Below are 23,532 nucleotides of genomic sequence, written 5' to 3'. Positions count from 1 at the left end.
GACATTCTACTGTACTGTTGGAGCTAGTAACACAAGACATTCTACTGTACTGTTGGAGCTTGTAACACAAGACATTCTACTGTACTGTTGGAGCTAGTAACACAAGACATTCTACTGTACTGTTGGAGCTAGTAACACAAGACATTCTACTGTACTGTTGGAGCTAGTAACACAAGACATTCTACTGCCCTGTTGGAGCTAGTAACACAAGACATTCTACTGCCCTGTTGGAGCTTGTAACACAAGACATTCTACTGTACTGTTGGAGCTAGTAACACAAGACATTCTACTGTACTGTTGGAGCTAGTAACACAAGACATTCTACTGCCCTGTTGGAGCTAGTAACACAAGACATTCTACTGTACTGTTGGAGCTAGTAACACAAGACATTATACTGTACTGTTTTGAGCTAGTAACACAAGACATTCTACTGCCCTGTTGGAGCTAGTAACACAAGACATTCTACTGCCCTGTTGGAGCTTGTAACACAAGACATTCTACTGTACTGTTGGAGCTTGTAACACAAGACATTCTACTGTACTGTTGGAGCTAGTAACACAAGACATTCTACTGCCCTGTTGGAGCTAGTAACACAAGACATTCTACTGTACTGTTGGAGCTAGTAACACAAGACATTCTACTGCCCTGTTGGAGCTAGTAACACAAGACATTCTACTGCACTGTTGGAGCAGCTATTACACTTGCAAACCTGTGCACGCGACCAATAAACTTTGATTCACTAAGTTATAACAACAAACAATCTGCGTGAGCATGCACTCACCACAATGAATGCATGCCAGTAGGGTTTTCCCGACTACAAACAAACGTTACAATATGGCCATGGAATAAAGAGCGTGGATTCATGGATTATGTGAGAAGTGCTACACTACACATGTATTTTCGCCAACATGTTATCTTATGTGGATCAAGATGGCGCCGACAGAGATGGTCGCCTTGCTTCAAGTCCTTCTTCAGGTCCTTTTTTTATGTATTATTTCTTACATTGTTAGCCCAGAAAATGTCAAGTGTTATTACGAAAAGCCGGGAAGAACTGTTGGTTATAAAAGCCAACCATCGCTTTTAATCATGGCAAGGCAATCGGAAACATGACCGAATACAAACAGTGCAGCTATTCCATCCGCAAGGCAATCAAACAAGGAAAGCTCAGAATAGAGACAATGTAGAGTCGCAATTCAACGGCTCAAACACGAGACATATGTGGCAGGGTCTACAGTCAATCACAGATTACAAAAAGAAAACCAGCCCCGTCGCGGACACCGACGTCCTGCTCCCAGACAAATTAAACAACTTCTTTGCTCACTTTGAGGACAATACAGTGCCACTGACACGGCCCACTACCAAAGCCTGTGGGCTCTCCTTCTCCGTGGCCAACGTGGGTAAAACATTTAAACGTGTTGATCCTCACAAGGCTGCTGGCCCAGACGGCATCCCTAGCCACATCCTTAGAGCATGCGCAGACCAGCTGGATGGTGTGTTTATGGACATATTCAGCCAATGCCTATCCCAGTCTGTTGTCCGCACATGCTTCAAGATGGCCACCATTGTTCCTGTTCCCAAGAAAGCTAAGCTTACTGAACTAAATGACTATCGCCCCGTAGCACTCACTTCTGTCATCATGAAGTGCATTGAGAGACTAGTCAAGGACCATATCGCCACCACCCTACCTGATACCCTAGACCCACTCCAATTTGCTTACCACCCCAATAGGTCCACTGACGATGCAATCACCATCACACTGCACACTGCCCTATCCCATCTGGACAAGAGGAATACCCATGTACGAATGCTGTTCATTGACTACAGCTCAGAATTGAACACCATAGTACCCTCCAAACTCATCATGAAGCTTGAGACCCTGGGTCTCGACCCCGCCCTGTGCAACTGGGTCCTGGATTTTCTGACGGGCCGCCCCCAGGTGGTGAAGGTAGGAAACAACATCTCCACCCCGCTGATCCTAGACACTGGGACCCCACAAGGGTGCGTTCTCAGCCCTCTCCTGTACTCCCTGTTCACCCATGACTGTGTGGCCATGCACGCCTCCAACTCAATCATCAAGTTTGCAGACGACACTACAGTGGTAGGCCTGATTACCAACGACGAGACAGCCTATATGGAGGAGGTGAGGGCCCTCGGAGTGTGGTGTCAGGAAAATAACCTCTCACTCAACAAAACAACAAAAAAAGCAACCCCCCCCCCCATCCACATCGATGGGACAGTAGTGGAGAAGGTGGAAAGTTTTAAGTTCCTCGGCGTACACATCCCGGACAAACTGAAAGTGTCCACCCACACAGACAGTGTGGTAAAGAAGGCGCAACAGTGCCTCTTCAACCTCAGGAGGCTGAAGAAATTTGGCTTGCCATCTAAAACACTCCCAAACTTTTACAGATGCACAATCGAGAGCATCCTGTCGGGCTGTATCCTCACCTAGACCGGCAATTCAAATAAAATCAAATGTATTTATAAATCTCTTCTTCCATCAGCTGATATCTCAAAGTGCTGTGCAGAAACCCATCCTAAAACCCCAAACGGCAAGCAATGCAGGTGTAGAAGCACGGTGGCTAGGAAAAACTCCCTAGAAAGGCCAGAACCTAGTAAGAAACCTAGAGAGGAACCAGGCTATGAGGGATGGCCAGTTCTCTTCTGGCTGTGCCGGATGGAGATTATGACAGAACATGGCCAAGATGTTCAAATGTTCATAGATGACCAGCAGGGTCAAATAATAATAATCACAGTGGTTTTCGAGGGTGCAACAGGTCAGCACCTCAGGAGTAAATGTAGAGAGTTGAAAACAGCAGGTCTGGTACAGGTAGCACGTCCAGTGAACAGGTCAGGATTCTATAGCCGCAGGCAGAACAGTTGAAACTGGAGAAGCAGCACGGCCAGGTGGACTGGTGACAGCAAGGAGTCATCAGGCCAGGTAGTCCTGAGCCAGTCAGGTCCTCCGAGAGAGAGAAAAAAATAAAGAATTAGAGAGAGCATACTTAAATTCACACAGGACACCGGATAAGACAGGAGAAGTACTCCAGATATAACAAACTAACCCTAGCCCCCCGACACATAAACTACTGCAGCATAAATACTGGAAGCTGAGACAGGCGACGATACCCCCGGACAGGGCCAAACAGGCAGGATATAACCCGACCCACTTTACCAAAGCACAGCCCCCACACCACTAGAGGGATATCTTCTACCACCAACTTACCATCCTGAGACAAGGCCAAGTATAGCCCACAAAGATCTCCGCCACGGCACAACCCAATTGCACCGCCCTCAACCGCAGGCTCTCCAGAGGGTAGTGCGGTCTGCACAACGCATCACCGGGGGCAAACTACCTGCCCTCCAGGACACCTATAGCACCCGATGTCACAGCAAGGCCAAAAAGACCATCAAGGACAACAACCACCTCGAGCCACTGCCTGTTCACCCTGCTATCATCCCGAAGGCGAGGTCAGTACAGGTGCATCAAAGCTGGGACCGAGAGACTGAAAAACAGCTTCTATCTCAAGGCCATCAGACTGTTAAACAGCCATCACTAACATAAAGAGGCTGCTGCCAACATACAGACTCAAATCTCTGGCCACTTAAATAAACAGACTTAATAAAGATATCACTAGTCACTATTTATTTTTTATTTCACCTTTATTTAACCAGGTAGGCTCGTTGAGAACAAGTTCTCATTTGCAACTGCGACCTGGCCAAGATAAAGCATAGCAGTGTGAACAGACAACACAGAGTTACACATGGAGTAAACAATTAACAAGTCAATAACACAGTAGAAAAAAAGGGGAGTCTATATACAATGTGTATATAAATAATGGCACTTTAATAATGTTTACATATCCTACATTACTCATCTCATATGTATATCCTGTATTCTACACCATCTACTGCATCTGCCTATGCCATCGCTCATCCATATATTTATATATACATATTCTTATTCATCCCTTTACATTGTGTGTATTTGTGTGTATAAGGTAGTTGATGTGAATTTGTTAGATTACTTAGATTTGACTGCAGAGTCGGAACTAGAAGCACAAGCATTTCGCTACACTCACATTAACATCTGCTAACCATGTGTATGTATGTGACCAATAAAAATGGATTTGATTTGATTTATGTGTGCCAGAATGATGTTACTGAGATAGACATGAAGAATTTGACTCAGGTGTGTGTGTAACTGCTTTGGTAGGCCTAATCTTTCTCTATAGGGCACGGCTAGCCCTGTGACATGATCTTTTTAAAACCTTGAGGTCAAAAGGAAACTGCATTGACATCTGAACCAAATCATGTTTGTGAACAAATTCTCAGAAATTAAGACCATATTTAAAGCAATTAAAATGTATGATAAAACCAAATAAGCTTCACCCAGCCACATTATCAACCCCAGGCCTGTAGTCCTAAGTGTGTGTGTGTGCGAGCATGGAAGTGTGTGTGGACATGCTCCTGTTTGTGTGTGTGTCTCAGTGAACATGGATAAACACTGTGTCATATCCTCCAGCAGAAGCCATCTTACTAAAGCTGCAGAGAGTAGAGTAGAGCCCAGATGAGTAGGGGGGTGTGGAAGTGGAGGGGGGCGGAGGACGGAGGGCGGAGGGGGAGGGGGAGGGGGAGGATAGTCGCTGGAGAGGAGAGAAAGGAGCATAAGCATTTACAGGCTGCAATTATGTGTAATTTTCCAACGGCAGCGAAATTAGAGCCACCAAACAAAACAAGGAGGCAAATTTACTCCCCGGATTAGCTTGTCATTGACACGTGATACATGCCAGGGGAGAGAAAAGAGAAGACATTACTAATGCAAATATTGACAAACAGTGGCATCTGGAGACAGGTTGGGCAGGCAGGTGAGGCACACGGCCAGGGAGGCTGGGAGGGCGTGATGGGGAGGAGCTATATGCGGTACTCCATGGTTGCCATGGCACCACAGCCTAATGTCACTGCAGGGCAACAACTGGGCTGGTCTCATTGGTTGGGTAGACCTCAATGTCGTGGAGTACAGGTACACGTTGTGGAGGGTCAATTCACTATTTAGACTGCCCAGCTCCAAACAATCACAAAACTCCACACAAGTGGGTATACATTCAAATGAACACCAGGTGTATTTGATCCTTAAATGGACTTTGACTCTGTGACGTCCAGACAATGAAAAGCTCAGTGCAGCAGTGTGTGTACGGTTAATTCACCAGTGCCGTGGTGTCAGAGTGGAGCGCTCCATCCATCCAGCCCAGAGCCACCACTCTGGGCAGCACACAGTGGTTAGAGGTTACGTTTTCAATGACATCAGGATGGGAGTCATTAAAGCAGCAGTGAGTGGCGTGTAAATAATCCCATCAAAAGGAAACAACATAACAACCTCTGTTTAATCCGTAATTACCCTGGCTACGCCCCTCAAATTCTGCCCCCTTTGGCAGTGTTTAATTAGCTAGCACAGTGCTAACGAGTAGCCAGAGGTAGGCTACACCACTGCACAGGCCCGTCGGCTGGAGCACTATTGGGCCGAGCATTGCTACTTTACATTGACGTCGGCGGAGTCAGTCTGCAGAGAAGGCCTCTCACCCTCAGACATTCACCCTCAGACATTCAGTGCCCAAAAAAGTAATTTACAGGAGGAAAATCCTGAATAAACATAGGTGTTCTTTTAGAAGTAGAGAGAAGAACACCTCTTCCTGGCTGAGGACAAACTGATTGGATTTTTACACCGGGACTGTCGGGACATTTAGGCAATGTTGTTGCCATCGGTCTGAGTATGACTCTGCTTTGGTCCAACTTGTAGTTCTCCAGGTTCATCCCTGCTCTCCGCTGAGTGTCTTGGTTTCCTTTTGCATCTGAGGCTGCATATTCTTGCAAGTTTAATAAGATTCATGGTTGTATGGCCTCATTTCTATCTGCTATTGCGTTTGTGACCAACCAAATCTAAAATTGGTTTTGTTCCTATATCTTATGAAACTAGTGAAAGTGTACAGTAACATGGTTTGTAGCATAATGCACCTTCAGAGGTATACATAGGATCTCATATGGTACTGTTAGGTACCTTTTGGGGTACATATTCGGATAATCAAGTATAATGATAATTTTAATATAGATGTACAATAATCACACATATATTGGAGGTGTGGCTTAGTAGGGGTGTAACTTTCAATTCACCACCTGTGAGTAGAAGTGTTGTACCAGTTTAAGTGGCCTATGGTTAATATAATTATGAGTGTGGCATGGAATTCTGCAAGGTCTGACATGGTGTTATAAAAGTACTGATAATATGCTAATATCAGAAAGCTCCGTAGTTGTCAACTAGTTCAACCAGAACAGGCTGGACTAGTTGGGCTCGGAGCATCAATACTGCAGCCAAGGCTAGTTGCTTGATTATCTAATAGCTTTTCACTACTCCAGTAATAGATCTACTGTACAGTAACGTTGGTAACATTACAGTGCCCTTATTAATGTGTAAATATTCTGAAAAAGTACAAGTATTTGTATTACTCATTGTTACACAGTACTTACACTGTACTCTTAACCCTAACCCTAGCTTCATGTCCATGTCCCAGTTTCACCCTAACCCTAGCTTCATGTCCATGTCCCAGTTTCACCCTAACCCTAACCCTAGCTTCATGTCCATGTCCCAGTTTCACCCTAACCCTAGCTTCATGTCCATGTCCCAGTTTCACCCTAACCCTAGCTTCATGTCCATGTCCCAGTTTCACCCTAACCCTAGCTTCATGTCCATGTCCCAGTTTCACCCTAACCCTAGCTTCATGTCCATGTCCCAGTTTCACCCTAACCCTAGCTTCATGTCCATGTCCCAGTTTCACCCTAACCCTAGCTTCATGTCCATGTCCCAGTTTCACCCTAACCCTAACCCTAGCTTCATGTCCATGTCCCAGTTTCACCCTAACCCTAGCTTCATGTCCATGTCCCAGTTTCACCCTAACCCTAGCTTCATGTCCATGTCCCAGTTTCACCCTAACCCTAACCCTAGCTTCATGTCCATGTCCCAGTTTCACCCTAACCCTAGCTTCATGTCCATGTCCCAGTTTCACCCTAACCCTAACTTCATGTCCATGTCCCAGTTTCACCCTAACCCTAGCTTCATGTCCATGTCCCAGTTTCACCCTAACCCTAGCTTCATGTCCATGTCCCAGTTTCACCCTAACCCTAGCTTCATGTCCATGTCCCAGTTTCACCCTAACCCTAGCTTCATGTCCATGTCCCAGTTTCACCCTAACCCTAGCTTCATGTCCATGTCCCAGTTTCACCCTAACCCTAGCTTCATGTCCATGTCCCAGTTTCACCCTAACCCTAGCTTCATGTCCATGTCCCAGTTTCACCCTAACCCTAGCTTCATGTCCATGTCCCAGTTTCACCCTAACCCTAGCTTCATGTCCATGTCCCAGTTTCACCCTAACCCTAGCTTCATGTCCATGTCCCAGTTTCACCCTAACCCTAGCTTCATGTCCATGTCCCAGTGTCACACTAACCCTAGCTTCATGTCCATGTCCCAGTTTCACCCTAACCCTAACTTCATGTCCATGTCCCAGTTTCACCCTAACCCTAGCTTCATGTCCATGTCCCAGTTTCACCCTAACCCTAGCTTCATGTCCATGTCCCAGTTTCACCCTAACCCTAGCTTCATGTCCATGTCCCAGTTTCACCCTAACCCTAGCTTCATGTCCATGTCCCAGTTTCACCCTAACCCTAGCTTCATGTCCATGTCCCAGTTTCACCCTAACCCTAGCTTCATGTCCATGTCCCAGTTTCACCCTAACCCTAGCTTCATGTCCATATCCCAGTTTCACCCTAACCCTAGGCTCAACCCTACAATACTTGTTACACTGTACACAATTACACAGTAATAAGAAACCGTAGTGTGAATATACAGTACATGTACTAATGTATGAGGATGTGTGGACTTTGTAGTGATTAGGTTTGTCTAACTTCACATTTACATGCAGAACTATGTTGCAGCTGATTTGCTAACGGTTACAGCTAGATACTCAATAAGCTGTGTGTGCAAGATATTTATGGATGTGTTGTATAGAGACAATAAAGCTCCACAGGTTATGTGAATGAGATCCTGTGACCATCCAGGTCTACCAGGGGATCAGTGTCTGGATGTTCCTCCTCCACTGTGAACACAGACAGATCTGCTGAAGCCCAGGAAAACAATCCCATCGGCCAAGGGCATTGAGGCAGCACTGTGTCATCTATGATTCACCCCATTTCAGACCTCCACACACCATTTATCCCCGTCTTTCAACCCTATCTCTTTCTGGTTATAGTTCTTCCTGTGGTCGTGCATTTTGTGCAGATCTAAATAGTGTCTACCTGAATGGAAATATAGACTGACGTTCCCCACAACACAAATTGAGGAAATGTTGCCGTTATGGCATTGCTGTTGTGTCCTACTGAGGTTTATTCTGGATCCAGCTCAGTTTAAAGCTGTCCAGGATGATGTGAATCAAATTAAATCAAATCAAACTTTATTTGTCACACGAGCCAAATACAATTGTAGACCTTACCGTGAAATGCTTTACTTCCAAGCCCTTAACCAACAGTGCAGTTCAAGAAAATAAAAAGTAAAAAATAATAAAAGTAACACAATAAAATATAAATAACCAGGCTATATACAGGGGGTACCGGTTCTGAGTCAGTGTGCTGTGGTAAAGGTAAGTTGAGGTAATTTGTACATGTAGGTAGGGGTGACGTGATGATGGCATAATAGTATGACAATTCAATAGTGCATGCACTCGCAAAAAAAAACTTACTAAGGATGCCCCACTCGCTTTTGACAATCATTTCAGAAAGACTTGTGAGAGAGAACTGAATTATAAAAAAAAATGTATAACCCATATTCTAGCTGCGATCCAAAATTGACTAAATGATCTTGATATGAAGTTTAAAAACTACAACCCCCCCCAAAATATGGTAAACAATTATGGTTGGATTCATATTGTTTTAGGCAGTGACCCGTGAAGGCAGAGAAGTGATTGATGTCTAATCCTATCCGGTTCTGGCTTTTCATTGCCACTCAGTTTGGGGAATGTAGGGGAACCATGCAATTATTTTTGATTTATTTACTTGGACACTTCCAGACATACTGAGTTGATTTTGTCGCTCGTGGCCCAGACTTCTTCGCTCGAGGCCCAGGAGGTTTGTGTCCTCATTATTGTTACTACGCTAATCTACACTGAACAAAAATGTAAGCGCAACATGCAACAATTTCAGCGATTTTACTGAGTTACAGTTCATATAAAGAAATCAGTCAATTGAAATGAATTTGTTAGGCCCTAATCTATGGATTTCACATGACTGGGAATACAAATATGCACCTGTTGGTCACAGATACCTTTAAAAGAAAGGTAGGGGTGTGGATCAGAAAACCAGTCCGTATCTGGTGTGACCACCATTTGCCTCATGCAGCGTGACACATCTCCATCACATAGAATTGATCAGGCTGTTGAGTGTGGCCTGTGGAATGTTGTCCCATTCCTTTTCAGTGGCTGTGTGAAGTTGCTGGATATTGACGAAAACTGAACACGCTGTCGTACACGTCAATCCAGAGCATCCCAAACATGCACAATGGGGGACATGTCTGGTGAGAACGCACGCCATGGAAGAACTGGGACATTTTCAGCTTCCAGCAATTGTGTACAGATCCTTGCAACATTGGGCCATGCATTATCATGCTGAAACATGAGGTGATGGCGGTGGATGAATGGCAGGACAATGGGTCTCTGAATCTCATCACGGTATCTCTGTGCATCCAAATTGCCATCGATAAAATGCAATTGTGTTTGTTGTCCATAGCTTATGCCTGCCCATACCATAACCACACCGCCACCATGGGGCATTCTATTCACAACGTTGACATCAGCAAAACCACCTGCCATCTGCTCAGTACAGCTGAAGCTGGGATTCATCTATGAAGAGCATACTTCTCCAGCATGCCAGTGGCCAGTGAGCATTTTCCCACTGAAGTCGGTTACGATGCCGAACTGCAATCAGGTCAAGACCCTGCTGAGGACGACAAGCATGCAGATGAGCTTCCCTTAGACGGTTCCTGACAGTTTGTGCTGAAATTCTTCAGTTGTGCAAACCAACAGTTTCATCAGCTATCCAGGTGGCGGGTCTCAGATGATCTCACAGGTGAAGAAGCTGGATGTGGATGTCCTGGGCTGGAGTGGTTACCCGTGGTCTGCGTGTGAGGCCGGTTGGATGTACTGCCAAATTCTCTAAAACGACGTTCCAGGTATCTTATGCTAGAGAAATGAACATTCAATTATCTGGCAACAGCTCTGGTGGACATTCCTGCAGTCAGCATGCCAATTGCACACTCCCTCAAAAATATCAAATTTTAGAGTGGCATTTTATTCTCCCCAGCACAAGGTGCACCTGTGTAATGACCATGCTGTTTGCAGCTTCTTTATATGCCACACCTGTCAGGTGGCTGGATTATCTTTGCAAAGGAAAAATGCACATGTTTTAAAAATATATATACAGTACCAGTCAAAAGTTTGGACACACCTACTCATTCAATGTTTTTTCTTTATTTGTACTATTTTCTACATTGTATAATAATAGCGAAGACAACAAAACTATGATATAACACATTTGGAATCATGAAGTAACCAAAAAAGTGTTAAACAAATCTAAATATATTTGAGATTTGAGATTCTTCAAAGCAGCCACCCTTTACCTTGATGACAGCTTTGCACACGCTTGGCATTCTCTCAACCAGCTTCACCTGGAATGATTTTCCAACAGTCTTGAAGGAGTTCCCACATATGCGGAGCACTTGTCGGCTGCTTTTCCTTCACTCTGCAGTCCAACTCATACCAAAACATCTCAATTGGGTTTAGGTCGGTTGATTGTGGAGGCCAGGTCATCTGATGCAGCACTCCATCACTCTGCTTCTTGGTCAAATAGCCCTTACACAGCCTGGAGGTATGTTAGGTAATTGTCCTGTTGAAAAACAAATAATAGTCCCGTGAAGCGCAAACCGGATGGGATGGCATATCGCTGCAGAATGCTGTGGCAGCCATGCTGGTTAAGTGTGCCTTGAATTCTAAATAAATCACAGACAGTGTCACCAGCGAAGGACCACCACACCATCCCACATCGTCCTCCATGCTTCACGGTGGGAATCACACATGCAGAAATCATCCTTTCACCTACTCTGCATCTCACAAAGACACGGTGGTTGGAACCAAAAACTAAAGGATATATTTCCACCGGTCTAATGTCCATTCCTCGTGTTTCCTGGCCCTAGCAAGTCTCTGCGTCTTATTGGTGTCCTTTAGAAGTGGTTCATTGCAGCAATTCGACCATGAAGGACTGATTCACGCAATCTCCTCTGAACAGTTGACATTGAGATGTGTCTGTTACCTGAACTCTGTGAAGCATTTATTTGGGCTGCAATTTCTGGGGCTAGAACCTGAATACTGTAAGTCTCCATCATTAGAAACAGTGGAAGCTTGGTCTGGGTGGGTATGAAGGGGACACTGAGTTTGTGAGTGTGTGTGATCTCACAGGAATGCCCCTTAACTATTCATGGCCTCTCACTTTTAATGTAGTGTAAGCCACCAGATCTCCATGGGTCAAAATCTCTCTCTCTCTCTCTCTCTCTCTCTCTCTCTCTCTCTCTCTCTCTCTCTCTCTCTCTCTCTCTAACTCTCTCCTCTCTCTCTCTCTCTCTCTCTCTCTCTCTCTCTCTCTCTCTCCTTCCTTCCCTCTCTCTCTCTCTCCTTCCTTCCCTCTCTCTCTCGCTCTCTCTCTCTCTCTATTTCTCCCTCTCTCTCTACCTCCCTCTCTCTCTTTCTCTTGCACTCTCTCTCACCCACCCCTCTCTCTCCCTCCATACCCCACATCAGCAGTATGTTGACACAGCTCCTTCAGTACATTGTACCCAAGTGTTTTCAGGAGATGGCTGCTGAGGCGTTGGCGTCTGCATCCATGCCTCTGCCACTGTGGTTTCGATGCACCTCTTTGTTCCAGCTAATTCCTCATCATCATCTCCGCCAGCTCCCAGACCCCATCCTCCATCCTCCATCCTCCATCCCCCATCCTCCATCCTCCATCCTCCAGCCCCCACCCTCAAACCCACACCCTCCACCATTCAGCCCCCACCCTCCATCCTCCACCCTCCAGCCCCCACCCTCCACTCTCCAGCCCCCACTCTCCACTCTCCATCATCCAGCCCCCACCCTCCATCCTCCACTTTCCAGCCCCCATCCTCCACCATCCTGCCCCCATCCTCCACTCTCCAGCCCCCACCTTCCACCATCCATCCCTCATCCTCCACCATCCAGCCTCCATCCTCCACCATCCAGCCCCTACCCTCCAGCCCCCATCCTCCACCACCTAGCCTCCACCCCCACCATCCAGCTCCAGCCCCCACCATCCAGCCCCCACCCTCCACCATCCAGCCCCCATCCTCCACCCTCTAACCCCAGCTAACAAGGCTAGTTCGGTTACTGAGGGGCAGTTCAGTTACTGAGGGACAATTAAATCATCAAACCAAGCCATGGAGTGCATCATGCATGGGGGGGGGTACTTAGTGATCACCTCTGTGAATATACTCACTGATCTAACTGATCTAGTTAACAGCGACCAAAGACACGTCATACAGTACTGTATGAAAGATGTTGCATAAAGCCACCTACATGTTTATAAAATAGTAAAGGTATGTGGTCTGATGTGTTCAGCACCCAGTGATTTGTCATTAGTAGAGAACAGGGAGTGCTGGGTTAACGATCCTATATTCATATTCATTGAAATCCACTGGTCCTCTGAGTCACAAAAGCCCGTAGAAAAGTAATTTAGAGACCCCATGCCAAAGACTGACCAGTATTCCTCCAGCGCCTAATCAAAATGGCTCTTGAGAGTCAGCAATGTGCCATTACACAGGAGCAGTAATTGTTATATTTCATTCTGAACACAGTGTCATTGTGGTGCTGATGCTGTTTACAGGCAGAGGTGAAGAATAGGTGTGTGTGTGGATGTGTGTGCGCACGCACCGTGTGCGTGTTCTCGTGCCACAACTAGTGATAAATATGCATGGCACATCTACTGTCTGTACTTAGGCAAAATAGATTGCATTGCTGGTGTGCAGAACATCTATCATTTCAGTCTGTGATTAATAGCTGTCCTGGGGATGACTGCTGCAAACTCCAGCCACATAGAGCCAGGCAAAAAGATAGACAACAGCAAATAACCTCCACGGTCAGGGGGCTGGGAACATTAGGAAAAGTTCAAACATCTCTCAATGTGTCCTGTGGCTCTGTGGTATTTGTGTGTTTATAAGATATTGGAATTCAAAGTTGTAAGGGATTATGTGACTCACTATTGTTAAACAGAGATTCCCCCATTTCACATTTACGTACAGGGCCTTTATGGTTTATATTTGACCCTTCTTTCTTTTCCTTTTTTGGTGTGTTTTTAGAGTAACAAAACATTGAGGGACGACATCTGATAGATACATTTTTAGTGCTATGTTTATGTGGTCTAAATTGATATAGAATTGTTCATGCTAGATTTGATCTACAACAAACTGGGAACATTCCCAGGATATTAGCTAACATTCCTATTAGGTCTAGTTAGGGTTTGAGCTAACATTAGAATGATAATGTCCAACTAACATTCAAGGAATGATCACCAAGGCCTCCCGGGTGGTGCAGTGGTCTAAGGCACTGCATCGCAGTGCTAGCTGCACCACCAGAGATTCTGGGTTCAAGCCCAGGCTCTGTTGCAGCTGGCCACGACTGGGAGGTCCATGGGGCGACACACAATTAGCCCAGCATCGTCCGGGTTAGGGAGGGTTTGGCCGTCAGGGATGTCCTTGTCTCATCATGCACTAGCGACTCCTGTGGCGGGCCGGGCGCAGTGCATGCTGACCAGATTGCCAGGTGTACGGTGTTTCCTCTGACACATTGGTGCGACTGGCTTCTGGGTTGGATGTGCATCGTGTCAAGAAGCAGTGTGGCTAGGTTGGGTTGTGTTTCGGAGGACACATGGCTCTCGACCTTCGCCTGCAGCGATGAGACAAGACTGTAACTACTACCAATTAGGGGTAAAAATTGAAATTGAAAAAAAAAAGAATGATCACCAAACATTCTTTCTTGAAAATGTTTTAACTGAAATATCCTTGGACATTCACTAAACTGTTATTACACAACATCTGTAATAACTACCACAGAACATTCCCATAAGGTTCTCATTACGTTGCCAGGGGATGTAATAACACAACATAGATTATGTTTGTAGTGGATTTCCTTTTGCTCTGAAATCCTTCAATTATGATTCAAACTATGGCTATATGTCTTAGTACATATGCACATCTATGTACACCTCACCACAATCTGCCAAGCAATCATTTAACATAATATCTGCAATCATGTTCGTAGGGAAAATAAAAGTCAAAACATCACAAACTTTACAGTATATAGGGAGGATTGGTAGAATAAGAAATAATAGAGGATTCTTCTTCTTTTTCTAAATGTAGTTATCCTCTCTCTGCAAAGACAAAGACCACAACCTGGAAGTCAGAGTAGAGGTGTGAACAGCTTGTCATTTATGCAATTCCCGTGCCAGTGGTGCAGTGGATTAATTCCATTGATGACACTCCAAAGCTCCCAGGTTTGATCCCTGCTTGCGACTATTAACAAAATGCAGTATAACTATGTACAATCAATGCCTAATAAACTGGCAAGTGATTACAAATACTTGACGTGTGTTTCGACATGAATTGTTCTACAAGCAAATTACTCAACAGTAAGATAGTACTGACACATGAAAAAAAAAACAATGTACTGCTCAAAATGTAATTGTGTAATTCTAGGAACACAGGAATAACACTCTAAGAACATTGAGGGAATGTTTTGTGCACCCCGATACAAACATTGTAAGAATGTCCTCACAACTGGGAACCTATCTATTGTAATGTCCCTACACGGTTATTCACAAGATAATGAAATGTTTTGGGAATGTTAAAAGAACATTAAAAAATGTTCACTTAACATTCTTGCAACATCAGATTCATGTTTTCTCCACCCTAATACCAACATTGTATAATCATCAAAACAACTTGAAAGATGTTGTGTTTTAGGGAGAATGTTCTTACACCTTTCCCACAACTTCATTTAATATTCTGAGTACATGAATGGTTTGCTGGGTATAGACTTGTAATCACCTAGAGTATAAACTGGTTATCAACCTCCGCCATTATAATATTACTGTCATCGTGTACATTTCTGTCATGCAATTCCCAAAACGGAGCGCTCTCCAGTTAGTCAGTTTCATTTGTCCATTCAGCATGTCACTATGGGTGGGTGAGGTTCATTTGAGTACTTGCCATCTGGCCTGGAGGTGACACGGTTAAAGGCAAACAAAGGGCACAATGCAAATAATGTAAATAGCCTTCTTCTTGCCCGTCTTTGTGACACAAGTCACTGGTTATTATCTGCCTCAGAATTATGTGTGTATGCTAATGAGCAGCCATGTGGATATGTAGGTCACATCAACCTATTTTCCACAAGGCTTACACCCCCCTCCTCCTCCTCCTCTACATAACACAGATACCGTACACACACACACACACACACACACACACACACACACACACACACACACACACACACACACACACACACACACACACACACACACACACACACACACACACACACACACACACACACACACACACACACACACACATGCACACAGATACACACACACACACACACACATACTAGCGCACACTCCGCACAATCACACGAACAAGCACACACACATACACATGCAAGTAGACACACACCAGAGCCGGCTGGTGAGAGGAGCGATAGGAGGATGGACTCATTGTATTGGCTGGAATGGAACTGTATCAAACACATCAATCCACATGTCTGACTCTGTTCCATTAATTCCATTCCAGCCATTACAATGAGCTCGTCCTCCTATAGCTCCTCCCACCAGCCTCCTCTGACACACACACACACAAACACACGTACACACAAGTACACACACACACACACAGTCAGAAGCAAGCCCCTAAAACCTCTCCTTATTCCCTTGCTTCCTCAGATACCCATTTTTAGTTTGCACCAGTTCCACTGATGCTGGAGCAATGACTACCTTTGGCACACACCAGGGTGCTTTCACACAGAGCAAAAAAAACTCCAGCGTGGGGCCCAGTGTTGCTGGTCCCACGGCTTCCCATGGTGTTATCTCAGCTTTCACTTTTTACTTTTCATATCCTCGCAATGAGACGAGAGCATATTCCCATACCCCTACCTTTACCTCCCTGATGTATGTTATGAATGTGTCTGTAAGAGGAAAGGGTTCATATGAAAGGTTGTTTCCTGCAGAGTAACTGATGTAGATACAGAAGCTGCTTTTGTCATTGGAGCACCGAGCACAGATAAAGTACACTACATGACCAAAAGTATGTGGTCACCTGCTCATCGAACATCTCATTCCGAAATCATGGGCATTAATATGGAGTTGGTCTCCCCTCTGCTACTATAACAGCCTCCACTCTTCTGGGAAGGCTTCCACTAGATGTTGGAACATTGCTGCGGGGACTTGCTTCCATTCAGCCACAAGAGCATTAGTGAGGTCGGGCACTGATGTTGGGCGATCAGGCCTGGCTCGCAGTCAGCATTCCAATTCATTCCAAATGTGTTTGATGGGGTTGAGGTCAGGGCTCTGTGCTGCCAGTCAAGTTCTTTCACACCGATGTCGACATACCATTTCTGTATGGGCCTCGCTTTGTGCATGGGGGCATTGTCATGCTGAAACAGGAAAGGGCCTTCCCCAAACTGTTGCCACAGAGTTGGAAGCACAAAATCATCAAAAAATGAATTGTATGCTGTATCATTAAGATTTCCCTTCACTGGAGCTAAGGGGCCCGAACCATGAAAAACAGCCCCAGACCATTATTCCTCCTCCACCAAACTTTACAGTTGGCACCATGCATTCGGGCAGGAAGCGTTCTCCTGGCATCCGCCAAACCCTAATTTGTCCGTCGGAGTGTCAGATGGTGAAGTGTGATTCATCGCTCCAGAGAACGCATTTCCACTGCTCTAGAGTCCAATGGCGGTGAGATTTAGACCATTCCAGCCGATGCTTGGCATTGCGCATTGTGATCTTAGACTTGTGTGCCATGGAAACCCAATGACAGCACTTACAGTTGACCGGGGCAGCTCTAGCAGGGCAGAAATTTGATGAACTGACTTGTTTCAAAGGTGGCATCCTATGATGGTGTCACGTTGAAAGTCACTAAGCTCTTCAGTAAGGCCATTCTACTGTCAATGTTTGTCTATGGAGATCGCATGGGTGTGTGCTCGATTTTATACACCTGTCAGCAATGGGTGTGGATGAAATAGCTGAATCCACAAATTTGAAGGGGTGTCCACATAATTTTGCATTTATATTGTATATCCATGCAATGGTCTGTGTAAGATGCTGGTCTTGTCCTTGAATTCTATTTATGGATGTATTTTGTTTAATCTTTTTCTTTTAAACACTCCACAGTCTCCACAGTCTGGAGCACAAAGCGCAATTGTCATCCTGTTGTGTAGGTGTTTGTAAAAAAATAGCTATTTACTTTAAAGAGCATTAGTCATATCAGAGCTCTGGCTGGATAATAATGTTGCTTGCTTCCCTCCCAGCCTTTCATACCGTCCTTTTGTTGACCCCCGCTTTGCATCACATGCACTTTAGTCAAGTTAGTCCAGTACAAGCAGCGGATGACTTCTGTACACCAAACAGCAGCCATCTCTTCCCATTGTCTTCACTACTGTTTTCATACACAAACATGTCATTTAAAAAAAAAAGTCAATGTTGGTCATATGTGTACAGAATCTACCATTCAAAAGTTTCCAAAATATCCACCTAGGCAATGTAGAGTATGTGCTATTATTGTATGTGTACTGTAATAAGCTGTGTAAGGAAGTATGTAGGACATGTTCCTGGTCCATGCAATAACATAAAAAACATGAATATAATACCATACAGACTTGATTGAAGCTGAGAATGACCACTGAATGTTTGTATGGGATGGATGGGTTACAGTATATACTGGTGAACAGTGAGGATGAATGGCAGAGGCAGAGTGCCAATTTAATACCAGTGCTCTCTGTAGGACAGTAGTAACAGACAAGAGTCTATCCTTGACTCCCTGGTGTGACAACCCCCATTATCCGTCTGCTAAAAACCGGAATGTGGAAACCCTTCCCCCTTCACACACACACACACACGCGCACACACACACACACGCACACACACATACACACTCACCCTCCCGGGCACTGGGAGGTCATAGCACTCTATGCTGGCAGCGGTGTATAGGGCGCATGGGAGACAAGCAGTAGAGACAGCCATGGTGGTGGGGAATGTATGCACGCGCTTGTGTGGGCACGTGTGCTGGCAAGTGTGGTCATGTGTATGTTTTGGAAGAGAGAGGGTCAGAAACAGAGAAAGAGGCAGAGGGGAGGAAGAAAAAGAGGGGGGGGGGGTGCAGAGAGAGAAAGAAGAGGGAAACTTGGCACCATTCACATCTTGTGGGTTCTACAGAGGCATTTTGGATGCTGGTTGCCTTTTTGCCAGTGATGCAATTTACCATGCCTCTGTGCCTACCATGCTACATGTTTTACCAGCGCTCCTTATCAGACTCTGACTGCGGTTTGCCATGGCCCTCCAGGTCCGGCTTATGTGCGTCTGAGCATTTCGGCAGCACAAAGCTTATTGAAGGAACAGGCAAAGCCACAAACGCTGCCACATTCAGAGCTGCTATTGTGGTCTGCTTTCTGTGAGCATTGAGATGGTAATTCCACTCTGTCTGAGAGAAGAAATGCCAATATACTTGGGGGAGCAGCCTGGAATAGTCTAATGGTTAATGGCTTTTGAGCAGGCATGGGACATGTTCACTGTATGGAGCAGGAAGTCGGTTTGCAGTCCCCATCTAACACAGGGGCAGGAAGCCACAATGGAAAACACTGGAAATTTTTCCTCCCAAATATCACAGAAAATAACAAGGGTCTTTTGGCATCATTACTGCAATGTTTCCTGAGAGCAGCCAAAGTAGCACTCCATATGGTGTTATTCACTCTCTCCAACAAACAAACCAAACTATCTCTCCCAAACCCCATCTCTCCTTTCCTCTGCTCTCCTCTTCTTCTCCATACTCCTATAGTAAACTGATTGGTAAACGGCAGTGGAATACAGTCATCAATAACATGAACCTCCTTCCTCAGACTGTGAGAGGGTAGAACTTCTCACTAACACACACAGCGTCTGTGTGTGTCTGTGTGCATGCGTGTTTGTGTGTGCATGTCTGTGTTTCTGTGTGTATGTTTATGTGTGTGTGTGTGTGTGTGTGTGTGTGTGTGTGTGTGTGTGTGTGTGTGTGTGTGTGTGTGTGTGTGTGTGTGTGCGTGCGTGCGTGCCCTGCGTGTGTGTATCTGTGTTTGTGCATGCATGTATGCAAGTGTGTGTGTGTGTGCTGTGGTGGGGCTGTGGCACTTCCCACAGAAAGAAAACACATGAGAACATTACCACTGCTGCGGCTGCCTCTCTGCGCCTCTCCCCGGTCCAGCTCTCTTTGCCTCTTAAAGGAACAGGCGGCCGCTTGGCGAGCAAGCGGAGGAGCTACCGTGACACCCAGCACTCTGTACCACAGCACGCAGTACACAGTGTGCCAAGCAGCTCCCGGGCCTCCTGTTCAAGACACCACAGTGCCAATGGCTTTCACATGGAGGGGGCGGATGGACGGGCGATGTTTAGAGTGAGGTACCACAGATGAACTTGGTGACCAAGACAAACCAGAGAATCAAATCAAATCAACCCAAGAGGAGGGGAAGACTGGTCCACATCTGGGTTTATAGGCTACACCATGGTATTATATAAGACATGCTTAGGGCATTAAACACCACTTAAAGAAACAGCGTATTTACAGATAGACTATTGTCAGATATTGTTCTGGTTACATACAGTAGATGGGGCCAGGGTTGGTATTTAGGCCTTAGGTAGCGATGTACTTACTGTATACTGTAGATCGGTAGTGACATCTGTGGTGAAATGGTCCTATCAACATGTGAGAGGGATCTTCTGACTTCTTAATCCAATCAGCAAGAGAATATCAGTCCGATGATAATTCAGCCCAATCTGGCTCCTATTGTACTGTGTCTGTGTGGCTGAATCCACAATTGATAGATTTTTTTAGTCTGTCATCATATGTGGTTAACAGAATGATAATTCATACTTTTTTACATGCACTGTTACCCCAAGTGTTGTACTTGATCGGCACTTGATTCAATCAATCCTGGGAATCTTGAGTATGTCACCAAGTATGTGCACTGATCTTTTTAAAGCATAGTCTACATAACCTTGAGCATGTCTGACAGTACGCCTGAATATGCTGTTTAACGCTTGAATCCTAAATGGTGAAACATCCACGTCCATTTGTGATATTACAACAACAAAGAAGTTACTGCAAATAACGAACACCGATTCTTCCCCTCGGACATCCTTGCATGTGCGATAGTACTGCACAATACAGTATAAACTGCAATTGTTTTTACCAAGCTGCGCAACGATCCTCAACTCAGCAACAGGAACAATAACAAAGGTGAGGGAGCGGCCAGTGGGACTGTTTCCCTTCTGCGGATTCCATCATTTAAGGCCTCAGGTTTGTAGTTTTACAAGCACAGAAAGGAATCAGAGTCTCGTAAGTGAAGGAGAGAGAAGGATCGGGGCGCCATTTATGAGTCAGGGCTGAGTCAGAGGATAGCAGGGCGGAGGTTTCAGTACTGCCTTGTGTTTAGTTGTTTTGGGTTCTGTTCTCCCTCTTTCTGGCCCCAAAAGAAGCCGCAGCACCAAACATACATACACACACACACACCCCCCTCATCGGCCCCAGGGACACTCCTAAGGCAGGTGCTGAGAATCGGGAGAAAAGCATTCATTGGCTCTGCATTAAATTATTCAACCTGTGATTAATTATCATTTGGCCCCACAATGGCAGGAGCTGGGGGAATTCCTCTGCTGGACGGCAAGCTATTGTTTTATTCCAACTCAGTCGAATATTTGGGAATACAAATCATTTCCAATAGTGCACCTTCGCACACCACAAGGACACACTGCACTGTTGAAATGGTTGCTACACTACACGTATCCACTGTGTTTCTATTGACATTGTATAACAAAGATATAACATGTTTACTACAGAGGAAGGTTGCTCAGTGCAGGGTGGTGGTCTACGAAGGTTATTGTTACCACATCAAGACAATAAATAATTTAGCATGAGTAGTTCCACCCCCAGCCACTTTTTAACGATGGAGTCAGAATTTAGGTATTCAATTAGATCGTAAGATGAAACTGTCAATTGGGGGGGGCAGTTAACTTTTTAGGTTTCAGTTGAGGTTGCTCAACATGCAAGGGTACACCTCGCCACATTACATACTTTCTCTTCGCTCCCCTTTTGACGTCCTCCCAACATCAGCCTCAGCCAGGGCTCTAAAGCTCAACCATTTTGGCCACATATGCTGCTAAATATTTTGCTGTGCCACCTGGAATTTTTATTTCGGAGCACCAGTGCGGCGAGAAAACAATTACTCAGATAATAACTGTTGTAATGATTAGGCATTGCACTACTGTTGTTTCCGAGTGCCCTAGAGAATAAAGTGAATGCATATTAGTTAACATCATGGTTGCACCTTTACTACAGCGAAAATGGCTTGCTTCTAGCCCAAATGGTTCTATGAAAGCTATGACCCATATTACTGGCGCAATTATTTTTCTTCCTGTGGTGGATTGGCAGCCTGCATTTTACATCTATAAACCATGTCAAATAAAATCTATGTTTATTTGTTCCATGCAATGGTTACTTACAAGCTCTTCCTCAACAATGCAGTGTTTAATATTAAAGGTAAGAAAATAGAATATCCAGAATTCTCACGCCCTGAACCAATGGCTCTCTATGGTGTCGTAGGTCAGGGCGTGACTAGGGGGTGTTCTAGCTCAATATTTCTATGTTGGTGTTTTGTATGGTTCCCAATTAGAGGCAGCTGGTAATCGTTGCCTCTAATTGGGGATCATATTTAGGTAGCCATTTTTTCCCACCTGTGTTTGTGGGATAATGTTTTGTGTTTGTGCACCACTACTTTCACGTTTCGTTATTGGTTTATTGTTTTTGTTTAAAGTTTCACCGTAATAAAGATGTGGAACTTCAATCTCGCTGCGCCTTGGTCCGCTCATTACGACGATCGTGACAAGAATAGGATCTTAAAGAGCACAGAATCAATATTAGGTCAGATATATACAAACACACGAGACGTAAAACACATGAGAATAGAGCCCCACAGTGGACATGTCATAGTACCCATGAAACCTAGCGGTCAAACACGGAAATGGTTCCAATCGTTTTTCCACCATCCATTTGATCCATTGTGGATTTCATAAACACTTCAAATAAGGGGTGTGTTTCGTGTAGGCTTACCCTGGCGGTGACGTTTTGATAATCGTGTAAATCTCTCTCAGACAAGGTGACTTTAATCAATATATTCGGCTCAATTTAATCTTTTGATTAAATTTGATTTGATTTGATTTGATTTGAATTTAATCTCAGGTTTGAAAATTCTAATTAACATCAAAGTAGACATCATGCAAGAATAAACATCTCTTTACTCCTGCACATCATGTCTGGCTGACACCTTTTCTGTCAGCTAACTAGCTACTAGCTACGATCCAAAACAAAATAAATATTGAACATTTTAATTTACTGCCGTCGGCCAGCCTGTCCTCCTGATTCCACCCCCAGTCCAATGGCCAGTTGGAGCAAGCCAACCAGGATTTAGAGACGACTCTTCTCCGCCAACCCTACCACCTGGAGTCAGCAACTGGCATGAGTTGAGTACACCCACAACACCCTTCCTTGCACTGCAATGGGTCTCTCGCCCTTCGAGTGTTCCTTGGGATATCAGCCTCCGCTCTTCCCCGAGAAAGAGGAGGAAGTGAGCAATCCCTCTGCCCAGATGTTCATCCGCTGCTGTCGTAGTACCTGGAAGAGAGCCCGGGCCGCTCGGTTGAAGATCACTTCCAGGTATAGGCGACAAGCGGATCGCCACCGGACCTCTGCTCCACACTATCGGCTCAGACAGAGGGTATGGCTCTCCACCCGGGACCTGCCCCTCTGGGTGGAATCCCATAAACTTTCCCCCGTTCCATCGCCCGATCCCCATCTCTAGAGTCATTAGCCCCACTGCTGTTTGTCTTTTGTTACTTCGTACCCTCCATATTCACCCTACTTTCCATGTGTCTAGGATTAAGCCTGTGTCTCACAGCCCTTTATCTTCTGTTTCCAGGCCCATCCCTCCTCCCCATGTCATCGATGGCCATCCGGCGCACACGGTAAGATGCCTCCTGAGTGTTTGACTATGGGGCAGGGGTTTACAGTATCTGGTTGACTGGGAGGGTTACGGCCAGGAGGAGAGGTGCTGGGTCCCCGCTAGAGACATCCTG

This window comes from Oncorhynchus keta, chromosome 1 (assembly GCF_023373465.1).
Source record: "Oncorhynchus keta strain PuntledgeMale-10-30-2019 chromosome 1, Oket_V2, whole genome shotgun sequence".
Taxonomy (NCBI): Eukaryota; Metazoa; Chordata; class Actinopteri; order Salmoniformes; family Salmonidae; genus Oncorhynchus; species Oncorhynchus keta.
This window is presented reverse-complemented; position numbering follows the sequence as displayed.